The sequence below is a fragment of the Hordeum vulgare genome, chromosome 6H, assembly GCF_904849725.1.
Source record: "Hordeum vulgare subsp. vulgare chromosome 6H, MorexV3_pseudomolecules_assembly, whole genome shotgun sequence".
Taxonomy (NCBI): Eukaryota; Viridiplantae; Streptophyta; class Magnoliopsida; order Poales; family Poaceae; genus Hordeum; species Hordeum vulgare.
This window is the reverse complement of record NC_058523.1, coordinates 409,803,724-409,818,885: the sequence shown is the minus strand read 5'-3', so window position 1 is coordinate 409,818,885 and position 15,162 is coordinate 409,803,724.

The following is a 15,162-nucleotide window of genomic DNA, read 5'->3' as shown; positions in this document are numbered from 1 at the left end:
CACTTACTTTGTAACGACTAAGATGCGGTCCTTTCCTATTTAGGGGGCGATGCCCCAAAAGGGAAAGAAGCGCATCTAAGTGTTTCGCAAGTGAGATAAACATAGCACATACATAATTTAAGATTGACAAAACAGGGCATTCATTTGCCATCTCAGATAGATAATATCAGCGTTTACATCCACACATTTATTCATACAAGGTAGTTCCGCTACGGACTACATAACACAAGGAAAAGACTATGCTACCCCGCACGCTTGCCCACGATCACGACCACGGCCTCAGTCTTCTGGATAGTTCACGTACAGGCGGTCGTTCTCCTCATCGTACTGCCACACCATCTGCGTGCCATCTGGATCATCTGCGTCGGGCGTACCTGTACCTGTTGGGGTGTTGAAGTAATCTGTGAGCCATGTGGACTCAATAATCGATGACCTTGGTACCGAAACTAGTCAAGTTATTAGGTGGGGAAGGATCAGTGTTTAGGTTGCAGCATCCTAAGCATTTATGGTGCCTAACTTACAAAGATCAAAGTTATAGATGTGGTGGTCTACGCGAGCAGTCGAAGACTAGGTGATCACTAAGTGATCCTGAACACCTACTTACGTTAAGCATAACCCCACCGTGTTCCCGATCGAAGAGAGGTCTTCGAAGGGGACAGTCACGGTTACGCACACGGTTGGCAGTTTTATTAGAGTTAGTTCAAGTTATCTATAACCGGATGTTCACAAATAATCCATGTTGCCACATAAACGCGGGCACGGCTTTCCGAAAGATTAAACCCTGCAGGGGTGCTCCAACTAGTCCATCACAAACGGTAACGAGCCGCAAAGTAATCCTCTATCACGAATCTCGTGATCTTGTCTGATTCCTTAGAGGAAAACCTCAACTCTGGGGAGAACCAAAGTTTCACCGGGATTCCTATACACAAGATATATCACTAAGGTAAGACAAGACTAGCAGGACCTCCCATCGTCTCGACGACCCCCATAAGAGCCGCGTATCTCAGTCTCAGGACACGACGGATGAGCACAGCGTACAGTGGCCTGATAGACATCTCCCGAGTTGCCCCAGGTTGGCCCCGCACACGACTCTAGTTTGGACCAACACTCATGAGGAGTACTGGCCCGGGTTGTTGATTTATTCCTCAGGGTAGCTATTCCCTATGCAAATTATTGTTAGGTGATTAGGAAATTAAAACCAATGTTGGGTCGTGCCGGACAAGTCTTAAAACTACACGATTTATCAAGGGGGTCCCCATAACAACCCCGAACATGTTAGGAGCGATCAGTTATGGAATCAAACACCGGTAGCCGAAACTAAGGCGGCAATAACGAAACAAATCATCCGGCAAAAGGCTAGGCCTTCCATCATTTACCAAGTATATAGGTGCATTAATTAAATAGGAGTTTAATCATAATGATATCAAAATTCTCATGTTATCACATGAGACGGCTGGCACCTGCAACTAGCAAAGCTATCATTAGAAGCTGAGCAAGCCTACTTAGCCATACAACATTAGCTATGAGGGGAAGGTGTTTGGGTTTCATGGCAATATTAGGAGGCAATTTTATCAAGTGGTAGGCAGCGAGCATATATCGAAGAAAACGTGAATCTAAGCATAACAAAACTAGATACGGTAACAAGGTCACGGTCATCTTGCATGTGATGTCTTCAGCCTGGAACTGCTCTTGTTCGTCCTGCACGTACTCTCCCGAATCCACGTCCTCGCTCTCTGATCCCGGTGCTACCCAAGACAAAAATAACAGCCAATGAACACCAACACAACATGATGCAACAAACACATGATGCATGAGAAGAGAATGAAGCATGCATCTCTATTCTAGTCACTTGCATATGCATGAGAAGAGAAGATAAACTTCTGGACAGAACTTCACACTAAGCTATCTTGACATGCATGAAGATGACATGAACAGGTGCATCACGAGAAAACGATGCAGAAACATATAATGGACATTGAGAACGGAGCTACGGATCAACCGGAAACTAGGAAACAGGATATGGACTCCTACGGTTCAAATCAACCACAACCACACTCCAATGGCACTCCTCTGGTGTAACCAGGTTGCCACATGATCAAACAAACACATATAGGTGGGGTGTTGCAAACAAACTCACCACGCCACCAACAATACTATCACAAGCTTCAAAACAACTAAAACATGCAATATGTCCTAAACAGCATCATAGCTGTTTGTGAGCAACATGCAAAGTACCTACAACCACCCAAGTGGGCCAAACAAGATATGTGGCAAAAGCTATTCAAAAGATCTACAAGCCTGAGCTAGAAGATAATACAAAGGAGTCACACACAGGAAGATCTACAGGTGCTAACTTGGACAAAAATAACAGATTTCAGGGACTTAGTGAAAATCTTAGATTTTCACCAGCTGCTTATGCTCTGAAGCATTTTGAAAGCCTGCAAAATAATATCTACAGTAAGTGAAAGTACATGAAATTTAACAGAGAGCTAGACAAACGCAAAAGCTCCAACTCTCTAGTTGATTGCAAGGGTTGATTGCCAACACATGAGCTTTTGCAACCACAACAACAAAGGAAGAAAATAACAGTAGTTTCTCAGACTTAGTGAAAATCACAGATTTTCACCAAGCTGACAATTTCAGCCACATGTCAACTTTGACAAGGCACAACTTGCACATACAAACTCCTAAGCATAAAACAAAACTACCAAGTTGTAGAGGGGTTCACCCACTACTGCCACATCAAGGATTCATCCCCATGGGCCCATCACACCACATGGCACCAAGCTCTAAACATAGCATCAAGACAGAAAAATGACATTTCCAGAAAGTGCCCCAAAGTGCAATCTGATCCCACCAGTGGATTCCTGCGATGATTCTACCCCAAATGCATATATAATACATGGGTACTTGCATACAACATGTAGGCACAAAGTTGAAAGAGAAAACAGCATAGAATCATATAGTCTCAAATAGTGCCATATCACATGTGGTACTCACTATTTCATCATACACACATGCACAAGCTCACACCCACAATTCCATTGGTGACATGAGGGGTTAGCCTCATGCACATGAACCTTAGCACATCACCACACACACACATGCTTGACCTCATACACACATGCATACACTCTCAAGCTACCACTAACACACACTCACACACCCTAGGGGTTCAAAGGAACTCCCCATGCTCACTAAGGAAAACCATGCCTTGGTCATGTGTGTGTCATACACACACATGCACCTCACTACACTCACACACATGCACAACCACATGGATGCATGCACACACATACAACCTCAAATCTACATCAACACATGGTACACTCAACTACACATGCACACTAGCTAAAATAAGTAGAAAACCTACTGGATGTGATCTTAGGCAAAAATATATTTCTGCCCAAGCAATGCAACAACATACATTGCTATAAAATAGCAAAGAAGAAAAAAAGGGGTGGCTTGGGATCGAATCCAAGACTAGCTAGCCACAACAAATCTACACTACCACTGCACTACTGCCCCTGGGCTCAACAAAACAGAGGGGGCTACCAGGGTAAGCTTCCCTGTTCGCTACTATACCAGAAAATCAAACAAAAAGGGGTGCGCTTGCGGGGGCTCGAACCCACGACTTGCGCGATGCAAAATCACCCTACTGCCACTGTGCTATTCGATCGATTGTTACTACACAGGGGGAGGTAACTCTCTTAGGAATACCCCCTGCTTCTCCTACCACGCGACGGCGATCGAAACTGGGGAGGGTCACCGGCGGCACTACGGTACAAATTGGGCTACGGGCACTTGCCGGGAGGACGAGGGGCTTAAGGCGAACCCGTTTCACCCCTAAAAACGAGAAGAGGCGCTCTATAGCTACGACTCCATGAGCACGGCGGCGCTGGCGACAGAGAGGAACTACAGCGCGCAACTATGACACTAGGAGAGATCCTACTAGCAGGGGAACGGGGAGGAGATCGGCTGCTCACCCACGCGTCGAGGAGGACGGGCTGACGGAGAGGAACAAGGCGTCTAAGAGGAAGAAGTTGTTGGAGCACAGGAGGATGAAGGGGTCGTCATTGACGTCTTGGAAGTAGAGGCGATCGACGCTTCCTTGCTGCGGAAATGGAACCTACTGGTGTCCCGCGTTCTCCTGGTGCTGTCGGGGAGGATGGAGGGCGACGATCTTGACGACGACGACCTCACCAGTGGACGGCCATGGCGGAGGGGAGCTCGGGCCGCCTCCGGATGATGCCCGGAAGAGAGAGGAGGGAGGAGATGGTGTTAGGGCTTCGAGGGGGAGGCTCTGCTGCTTTTATTGACCTCGGGAGGCGAGCTAGACACCGATGGATCAAGGAGAAGGAAGATATGTGGTGCGAGGAGTGTTCATACACAGTGAAGCCAGCGGGAGGAAGGAGAAGGTCGCGGTGGTGGGCTGACTAGCGAGAGAAGGGAGCAGATGGGCCAGCGAGGGGGAGGGAGCCCACTAGGGTGGCGCCAGTTAGAAGGGAACAAAACCCAGTGGGTTTTCCATTAAAAAACAAAAGCCAACAACCAATAAACTCCTAGGTAATGCTATGGCTCCAAAAATAAAATAAAAATGACCCTGGTCATAAGGGAATTATGACTTATTAAAATAAAATGAAAAGAGGATTTTTGGAGCAAAGAAATATTTACAAAACAGAATTATAAAATATGTTTTGTGAATAAATACCCCTCTTAAGCATAGCTTTTAAAATCCCTAGACATAGCACCACATGCACCAGAAAATACTCTAAATGATATACATTTTTCAAACAGGGGTTGAGCAACCAAAACTTGAACTTACGAAAATAAAGAAGTAGAGGTTTAGTTGAAACCTAGCATTGGATAAATAGGCAAAGTTGGAAGCCACTCTTTGCACATCACTTCACACCACTTGCACTCATCACAACACACACATAAGGATCAACACAACAACACACAAGGATGGCATGAATGATATGGATGCATGATACAAAGGGAAGATAAGGCATGATCACATGAAATAACACATGGAATATAGCTCACATAGCAATGACATCAGGGACCCACACATGGCACGGTTCCAAATATGGCAATGTTACACTTGGGGCATTACAAACTCTCCCACACTACAAGAAGATCTCGTCCCGAGATCTAGGACTGAAAGAACTCTGGGAATTTAGAACGGAGGTGATCCTCGCGTTCCCAAGTGGCCTCTTTATCGGAATGATGTGACCACTTCACCTTGAGAAACTTGATTGACTTGTTGCGGGTCTTGCGCTCCGTCGTCTCGAGAACTGCAACTGGATGCTCACGATAGATAGGTCGGGTTGAAGGTTGATATATTGAAGATCAACTGTGCGCTCGGGAGTCTTGAAGCATCTCCGGAGCTGAGAGACATGGAACACGTCATGCACATTTGCGAAGTTTGAAGGGAGCTCAAGTTTATAAGCAAGGTCGCCTATCTTGCCAACAACTCTGAAAGGACCAACGAAACGAGGAGCAAGCTTGCCTTTGATGCCAAACGCCGAGTGCCCTTCATAGGAGACACTTTGAGATAGACGAAGTCATCGAGCTCATAAGACATGTCACGATGCTTGCTATCATATTAGCTTTTCTGATGGGACTGCGCTGCTCTGAGATTATCCCGAATGACCCGACACATCTCTTCTGCTGATTCGATCAAGTCATTCCCAAGAATCTGACGCTCGCCAGTCTCGGACCAGTTGAGCGGGGTGCGGCACTTCCTGCCGTAGAGAATCTCAAACAGAGCTTTGCCTGAACTAGCTTGATAACTGTTGTTATACGAGAACTCAGCGAAAGGTAGGTAGTCTTCCCACATCATGCCAAAATAAATGACACAGGCTCTCAGCATATCCTCAAGGACCTGATTGACTCTCTCCACTTGCCCACTAGTCTGAGGATGAAAAGCTGTACTGAATCGTATCTTCGTACCCCTCGCAGACTGAAAAGAGTCCCAGAGCTTGGAAGTGAAGATACTTCCGCGATCCGAAGAAATCAACATAGGCACGTCGTGCAAAGACACTATCCTCGAAGTGTACAACTCTGCAAGCTGAGCTGCCGAGATGGATTCCTTGGCTGGAAGAAAATGAGCTACTTTGCTCAACTTGTCGAGGACAACGAAGATGGCATCGTTACCCTTCTTGGACTTCGGAAACCCGGTGATGAAATCCATCTCAATATGGTAGAACTTCCACTCGGGAATGGGCAATGGATGTAGAAGACCTACTGGACGTTGATGCTCTGCTTTCACCCTTTGACATACATCACATTCATTTACGAACTGAGAAATCTCACGCTTCATGCGAGTCCACCAGAAGGTCTATATCAAGTCCTGATACATCTCGGAACATCCTGGATGTATTGAGAGCAGAGAGTTATGAGCTTCTTTCATGATAACCTTTCTGAGATCACCTTTCAGAACGACAAGACGATCCTCAAAGAATAATGTGTCTCTGGCATCAACACTGAAGAACTTATATTTGGAAACTCCCTTTGCCAAGCCAATCTTAAGTTTCTTCACAATTTCATTAAGAAGTTGCGCTGCTCGGACCTGGTCTTCCAAGGTAGGAGAGATCTGAAGATTTGCAAGAAATCCCTAAGGTAGTAACTGAAGGTTGAGCTTTCTCAAAGATTCACAAAGGTCAGACTGGAGAGGCTTCAGAATGAGACTGTTGAGTAAGCCTTCCTGCTCAAAGCATCTCCCACGACATTAGCTTTTCCTGGAGTGTACTCAACGCTCGGATTAAAATCTTGGAGCATTTCCACCCAACGAGTTTGCCGATGATTTAGGTTAGGCTGGGTGAAGATGTACTTGAGACTCTTGTGATCGGTGAACACTTCAACCTTCCGTTCCAACAAGAGGTGTCTCCAAGTCATCAGAGCATGTACCACTGCCGCCAACTCAAGATCATGAGTGGGGTAATTCTTCTCACTTGGCTTCAACTACCTCGAGGTATAAGCTACCACTTTCTTGTCTTGCATCAACACAACACCAAGACCTTGAAGAGAGTCGTCGGGGAACACTTGGTAAGGTTTGGAGTCATCAGGAGGAACCAAGACTAGAGTAGAGGTGAGCTTTATTTTAGTGTGTCAAAAGCCAACTGACACTCTGGAGACCAGACATACTTCACACCCTTCTGAAGAAAACATGATAGAGGCTTACCAATCTTGGAGAAGTTCTCAACGAATCTTCTACAATAGCTTGCAAGCCCGAGAACGCTTCGAAGCTGCTTCACATTTTGCGGAGGCTCCCACTCAACAGTGGCCTCCACCTTCGACGAATCAACTTTGATGCCCTCGGCAGAGATGATGTGCCCAAGGTAGACAACTTCTTTCAACCAGAACTCACATTTGGAAAACTTAGCATAGAACTTATGCTCTCTCAGCTTAACAACCAGCAGCCTGAGATGTTCTTCATGCTCTTCCTCAATTTCCGAAAAGATCAGAATATCATCGATATACAGCAAGACGAAATCATTCTTGAATGGGGAGAAGATATAAATCATCATTCGACAAAAGGTCGGTGGAGCATTTGCCAAACCAAAAGACATCACTTTATACTCATACGAGCCAAAGCTTGTCCTGAAAGCAGTCTTTGGAATATCCTTTTTGCGAATGCGAATCTGATGATAGCCCATCCTGAGATCGAGCTTGGAGAAGACCTTAGCCACTTTCAATTGCTCGAACAACTCATTGATACTAAGAAGTGGATGCTTGTTTCTGATTGTCTTCTTGTTCAATGGACAGTAATCGTCACACAATCGTTCCATGCCATCCTTCTTCTTAACAAAAAGCACTCCACAACCCCAAGGAGATGAGCTTGGTCTGATCAGACCCAGACGCTCCTGCTCATCGAGTTGTCGTCTCTTCAGTTCCTTCAACTCTTCTAGACCCAATTTGTACGACCGTTTGCACACAGGCTCAGTACCCGGTTCAAGCTCAATTACAAACTCAACTTCTCGGTGCAGGGGCATTCCTGGCAGTTCTTCTGGAAACACATCTTCATATTCGCAGACCACTGGGACTTGCGAGATTGGAGAAATCTCACCCTTCTCATTCAAGGAAAATAGACGGATTGTGTCATTGCGCGCTGCGAACATAATCACGTCCTCCGATGAGTGAGTTAGCTTCACTTCTTTCGCTTCACAATTAATAGATGCCTTGTTCATAGCCAACGAGTCCATACCAAGGATCAAATCAATGTCAGAATTTCCTAGGACAATAGGAGACGCCAGAAAAGCATATTTACCTAGCTTGATAGTGACATCCGGAACCAAACAATTGGAATTCATCCATCTCCCAGGAGAAACTACTGAGACCGGCTTAAGCAAATCTTCACAAACAAAATCTTGCTTTGCAAAGAATGGGCGGGACATGAAGCAATGTGATGCACCAAAATCAAATAAAACCTTAGCAAGAATATCATTAACGAGGAGATTACCCATAATCACGTCTGATGAGTTTTCTGCTTCAGCTCCATTCACCATATTGACTCTAGCAGACCTGGGGTTGAACTTGGCTATAGCATCGCTTGGAGATTTGCCTGGAGGAGTAGGCGGAAGACGCAGCTGAGAGGTACACTTGTTGGCATAGTGACCCTTCTGCCCACACTTGTGACAAGTAACATCTGCCGGCTGACGGTACTGTGTCTGAGGAGTCCCTTGCTTCTGCTGCTGAAACCTCTGCTGGAAAGCTGGGTTGGGTGGGCGGGAAGAACCGCGGCCACCTGATTGCTTGAACTATTGCGTGTGCCGAGGAGAAGGAGGAAACACCCAATATTTCTGTTGCTTCTGAACCACCAGAGTTGAGAAAGACGAGCTGGAATCTCTGAAGTGTTTCTTCGAATTCTCCACCCTCAGAAAAGCTGCCTCAGTCCTGAGAGCCAAGTTGTAGAACTTATCAAACTCCTTAGCATCGTGCAAAGCGAGGGCTAGCTGCAAATCCTCTTTCAAACGACCTCTGAACTGATAGATCTTGCTCTTCTGATCTGGAATGTCCTGCAAGGCATATCGGGCTAGATCGTGGAACTCGATGTTGTACTTGTACACGGAGTTACCACCTTGCTTCAAGCGCCTGAACTTCTCACGCATCTCCTCCACAAAACTAGACGGGATATAGTGGGACCTGAGGTATCTACAGAACTCATCCCAAGTGATCACTCTGGCACCCCTGGAATCCTTCAACTGCTGCCACCAGATCGATGCTTGCCCCTTCAGCTCGAATGTTGCAAACTTGACGAAATCCTCTGGACGTACATTGCTGCACTTAAAGTGTTTGTTCATGTCCCGAATCCAATACTCAGTGTCAAACGGCTGATCACACGACGTGAAGGTCTTCGGCTGATTTGCCAGGAATTGACTCAGAGTAGCAAACTGATTACCACCATGGTTGAAGTTTCCCTGCTGCTGATTAGTCCTCTCTTGCAACAGTTGGAACAACATCTGAGTGTTTGCATTTGTAGCAGCCATTACTGCTTGCCAAGCCTCTGTAGGAAGAGGCAGCGGCGGAGGAGGTGGTGGAGGGGGTGGTGGCGGCATCTCAGCACCCTCACGACCTGGATTCTAACGAGTTGGTGGAGGCATCCTGAAGACGGACAACACATTAGCCCACATAATAATATTGAAGGTAAAGCTGAATAAAAAAGGGAGGACTATCTAAACAGGAATATTAGCAATTGCACTCGAACAAAATAGTAAGAATGCTTCCTCAAAGTGAGTGTCGACTAAATTCTGATTAAGACCACTTGCAAACAAGTATGAGCTAGAACTCCTCGGAACAAACGTATGATCGATATTTCATCCGATATCTTCGTGGATAAGATTGCACGGGCTCGAATTTACAGTAGCCATCCTGTGCAAGGTAGTCCACATGACTTACGAAGCATCCCTGAGTCTTAGCAAGATACAAGGACTCTTTAAGACACAACGGGAACCGCGGTAAGACGATCGTGAAGAAACATACCCACTGAATGTCGAATACCAACCTCACATCATGCATCTGTAGGAAGATTGTCCTATAAGTCACTACTTGATATCCCACATATGAATTGCCGAAATATCTGGTCATGCAATCTGGTACACGGATACAAGGAGTAATATTTCACACAACTCCTATACTAACCCGTCCAATGTATCACATCCGTCAACACATAACCAGAATCTCGGACCTTCATCTACTACAGACCCGCGTGATCACAATGATACAAAGTATGGCAGTACTCCCAAACAATCTGCACCGGTACTAAGGATATCGGGGTTATCTCGCCACTACTAGTATTGAAGAAATTACGAACATCCTTCGTTCTGAGATACTAAGAAATCTGAATGATGGCGATGTGCACAAGAATCCCCTGGAGCTCAACTCCCCGGAAGAAATCAAGGCAGACATGAGGCACCAAGATAGAACTCCGTCACATCGATATCATATAGATTTCAAAATACCCGCATGATCCTGAAAAAAATTGAGCGAGAAGAGGAGTAGAATTAAGATTTCCTAAGTCGAGAACCTCACCAGAGCATGGAAGAGGAGAAAAAGGAAACCTACTCTCCGATATAACTAAGACTCAAAACATTTAACTAGACTCGACTCAGCCAAGTACGATCACACAAAGGCTCCTATGGTCGTAAGGCTCTGACAAAGATGCGGTCCTTTCTTATTTAGGGGCCGATGCCCCCAAAGGGAAAGAAGCACATCTAAGCGTTTCGCGAGTGAGATAAACATAGCACATACATAATTTAAGATTGACAAATTGGACATCCATTTGCCATCTCACATAGATAATATCAGAGTTTACATCCACACATTTATTCAGACAAGTTAGTTCCGCTACGGACTACATAACACAAGGAAAAGACTATGCTATCCCGCATGCTTGCCCACGATCGCGACCACGGCCTCGTCTTTTGGATAGTTCACGTACAGGCGGTCGTTCTCCTCATCGTACTGCCACGCCAGCTGTGTGCCATCTGGATCACCTGCGTCGGGCATACCTGTACCTGTTGGGGTGTTGAAGTAATCTGTGAGCCACGGGGACTCGGCAATCAATGACTTTGGTACCGAAACTAGTCTAGTTATTAGGTGGGGAAGGATTAGTGTTTAGGTTGCAGCGTCCTAAGCATTTATGGTGGCTAACTTATGAAGATCAAAGTTATAGATGTGGTGGTCTACGCGAGCGGTCGAAGACTAGGTGATCACTAAGTGATCCTGAACACCTACTTACGTCAAGCATAACCCCACCGTGTTCCCCATCGAAGAGAGGTCTTCGAAGGGGACAATCACAGTTACACACTCGGTTGGCAGTTTTATTAGAGTTAGTTCAAGTTATCTATAACCGGATGTTAACAAATAATCCATGTTGCCACATAACCGCGGGCACGGCTTTCCGAAAGATTAAACCCTGAAGGGGTGCTCCAACTAGTCCATCACAAACGGTCACGGGCCGCAAAGTAGTCCTCTATCACGAATCTCGTGATCTCGTCGGATTCCTTAGAGGAAAACCTCAACTCTGGGGAGAACCAAATTTTCACCGGGATTCCTATACACAAGATATATCGCTAAGGTAAGACAAGACTAGCAGGACCTCCCATTGTGTCGACGACCCCGATAAGAGCCAGGTATCTCAGTCTCAGGACACGACGGATGAGCACAGCATACAGTGGCCTGATAGACATCTCCCGAGTTGCCTCGGTTTGGCCCCGCACACGACTCTAGTTTGGACCAACACTCATGAGGACTACTGGCCCGGGTTGTTGATTAATTCCTCAGGGTAGCTATTCCCTATGCAAATTATTGTTAGGTGATTAGCAAATTAAAACCAGTGTTGGGTCCTGCCGGACAAGTCTTACACTACACGATTTATCAAGGGGGTCCCCATAACAACCCCGAACGTGTTAGGAGCGATCAGTTATGGAATCAAACACCGGTAGCCGAAACTAAGGCGGCAATAACGAAACAAATCATCTGGCAAAAGGCTAGGCCTTCCGTCATTTACCAAGTATATAGGTGCATTAATTAAATAGGAGTTTAATCATAATGATATAAAAATTCTCATGTTATCACATGAGACGGCTGGCACCTGCAACTAGCAAAGCTATCATTAGAAGCTGAGCAAGCCTACTTAGCCATATAACATTAGCTAGGAGGGGAAGGTGTTTGGGTTTCATGGCAATATTAGGAGGCAATTTTATCAAGTGGTAAGCAGCGAGCATATATCAAAGAAAACGTGAATCTAAGCATAACAAAACTAGATACGGTAACAAGGTCACGGTCGTCTTGCATGTGATGTCTTCAGCCTGGAACTGCTCTTGTTCGTCCTGCACATACTCTCCCGAATCCACGTACTCGCTCTCTGATCCCGGTACTACCCAAGATAAAAATAACAGCCAATGAACACCAACACAACATGATGCATGAGAAGAGAATGTAGCATGCATCTCTATTCTAGTCACTTGCATATGCATCAGAAGAGAAGATAAACTTCTGGACAGAACTTCACACTAAGCCATCTTGACATGCATGAAGATGACATGGACAGGTGCATCACGAGAAAACGATGCAAAAACATATAAAGGACATTAAGAAAGGAGTTACGGATCAACCGGAAACTACGAAACAAGATATGGAGTCCTACGGTTCAAATCAACCACAACCACACTCCAATGGCACTCCTCTGGTGTAACCAGGTTGCCACATGATCAAAAAACAGATATAGGTGGGGTGGTGCAAAGAAACTCACCACACCACCAACAATACTATCACAAGCTTCAAAACAACTGAAACATGCAATCTGTCCTAAACAGCATCACACACTTGAAGATCTACAGGTGCTAACTTGGACAAAAATAACAGATTTCAGGGACTTAGTGAAAATCTCAGATTTTCACCAGCTGCTTATGCTCTGAAGCATTTTGACAGCCTCCAAAATAATATCTACAGGAAGTGAAAGTGCATGAAATTTAACAGAGAGCTAGACAAACACAAAAGCTCCAACTCTCTAGTTGATTGCAAGGGCTGATTCCCAACACATGAGCATTTGCAACGACAACAACAAGGGAAGAAAATTACAGCAGTTTCTCAGACTTAGTGAAAATCACAGATTTTCACCAAGCTGACAATTTCAGCCACATGTCTACTTTGACAAGGCACAACTTGCACATACGAACTCCTAAGCATAAAACAAAACTACGAAGTTGTAGAGGGGTTCACCCACTACTGCCACATCAAGGATTCATCCCCATGGGCCCATCACACCACATGGCACCAAGCTCTAAACATAGAATCAAGACAGATAAATGACATTACCAGAAAGTTCCCCAAAGTGCAATCTGATCCCACCAGTGGATTCCTGGGATGATTCTACCCCAAATGCATATATAATAGATGGGTACTTGCATACAACATGTAGGCACAAAGTTGAAAGGAAAAACAACATAGAATCATATAGTCTCAAATAGTGCCATATCACATGTGGTACTCATTATTTCATCATAAACACATGCCCAAGCTCACACCCACAACTCCAATGGTGACATGAGGGGTTAGCCTCATGCACATGAGCCTTAGCACATCACCACACACACACATGCTTGACCTCATACACACATGCATACACTCTCAAGCTACCACTAACACACACTCACACACCCTAGGGGTTCAAAGAAACTCCCCATGCTCACTAAGGCAAACCATGTCTTGGTCATGTGTGTGTCATACACACACATGCACCTCACTACACTCACACACATGCACAACCACATGGATGCATGCACACACATACAACCTCAAATCTACATCAACACATGGTACACTCACCTACACATGCACACTAGCTAAAATAAGGAGAAAACTTACTGGATGTGATCTTAGGCAAAAATATATTTCTGCCCAAGCAATGCAACATCATACACGACTATAAAATAGCAAAGAAAAAAAAGGGGTGGCTTGGGATCGAACCCAAGACCTCCTAGCTGATACGTCTCAAACGTATCTATAATTTTTGATGGTTTCACACTGTTATCTTGTCTTCATTGTTTGTTTTATGTACCTTTCTTATATGTTTTTGGGGACTAACTTATTGATTCACTGCCAAGTGTCAGTTCCTTTTTTTCCGTGTTTTTGACACTTTTCAGATCTGATTTTGGAACGGAGTCCAAACGGAAAAAAATCCCCGAAATGATTTCTTCCCGAACAAAAGAAGACCAGGGAGCCTTTGGGCCAAGCCAAGTGGGCCCCAAGGAGCCCACAAGCTTGCACCACACCACTAGGGGGGAGGCGGCAGTGGGAAAGCTTGTGGCTTCCCTGGCCGCCTCCTGACCTAGGTTTTGCGCCTATATATTCCTAAATATTCCGCAAAAAATCAGGGGAGCCTCGAAAATACTTTGCCGCCGCCGCAAGCTTCCGTTTTCGCGAGATCTCATCTGGAGACCTTTCCCGGCGCCCTGCCGGAGGGGACTTTGGAGGTGGAGGGCTTCTTCATCATCATCATCGCCCCTCCAATGACTTGTGAGTAGTTCACTTCAGACCTACGGGTCCGTGGTTAGTAGCTAGATGGCTTCTTCTCTCTCTTGGATCTTCAATACAAAGTTCTCCATGATCTTCATGGAGATCTATCCGATGTAATCTTCTTTGGCGGTGTGTTTGTCGAGATCCGATGAATTGTGTACTTGTGATCAGATTATCTATGATATATATTTGAGTCTTTGCTCATTTCTTATATGCATGATTTGATATCCTTGTAAGACTCTCCAAGTCTTGGGTTTTGTTTGGCCAACTAGATCTATGATTCTTGCAATGGGAGAAGTGCTTGGTTTTGGGTTCTATCATGTGGTGACCTTTCCCAGTGACACTAGGGGCAGAAAGGCACACATCAAGCAGTTGCCATCAAGGGTAAAAAGATGGGGTTTTTATCACTGGTTTGAGATTATCCCTCTACATAATGTCATCTTGCTTAAGGCGTTACTCTGTTCTTATGGACTTAATACACTAGATGCATGCTCAATAGCGGTCGACGTGTGAAGTAATAGCAGTAGATGCAGACATTATCGGTCTACTTGTTTCGGACGTGATGCCTATAGAAATAATCATTGCACAGATATCGTCACGACTCTCCACAGTTCTATCAATTGCTCGACAGTAATTTGT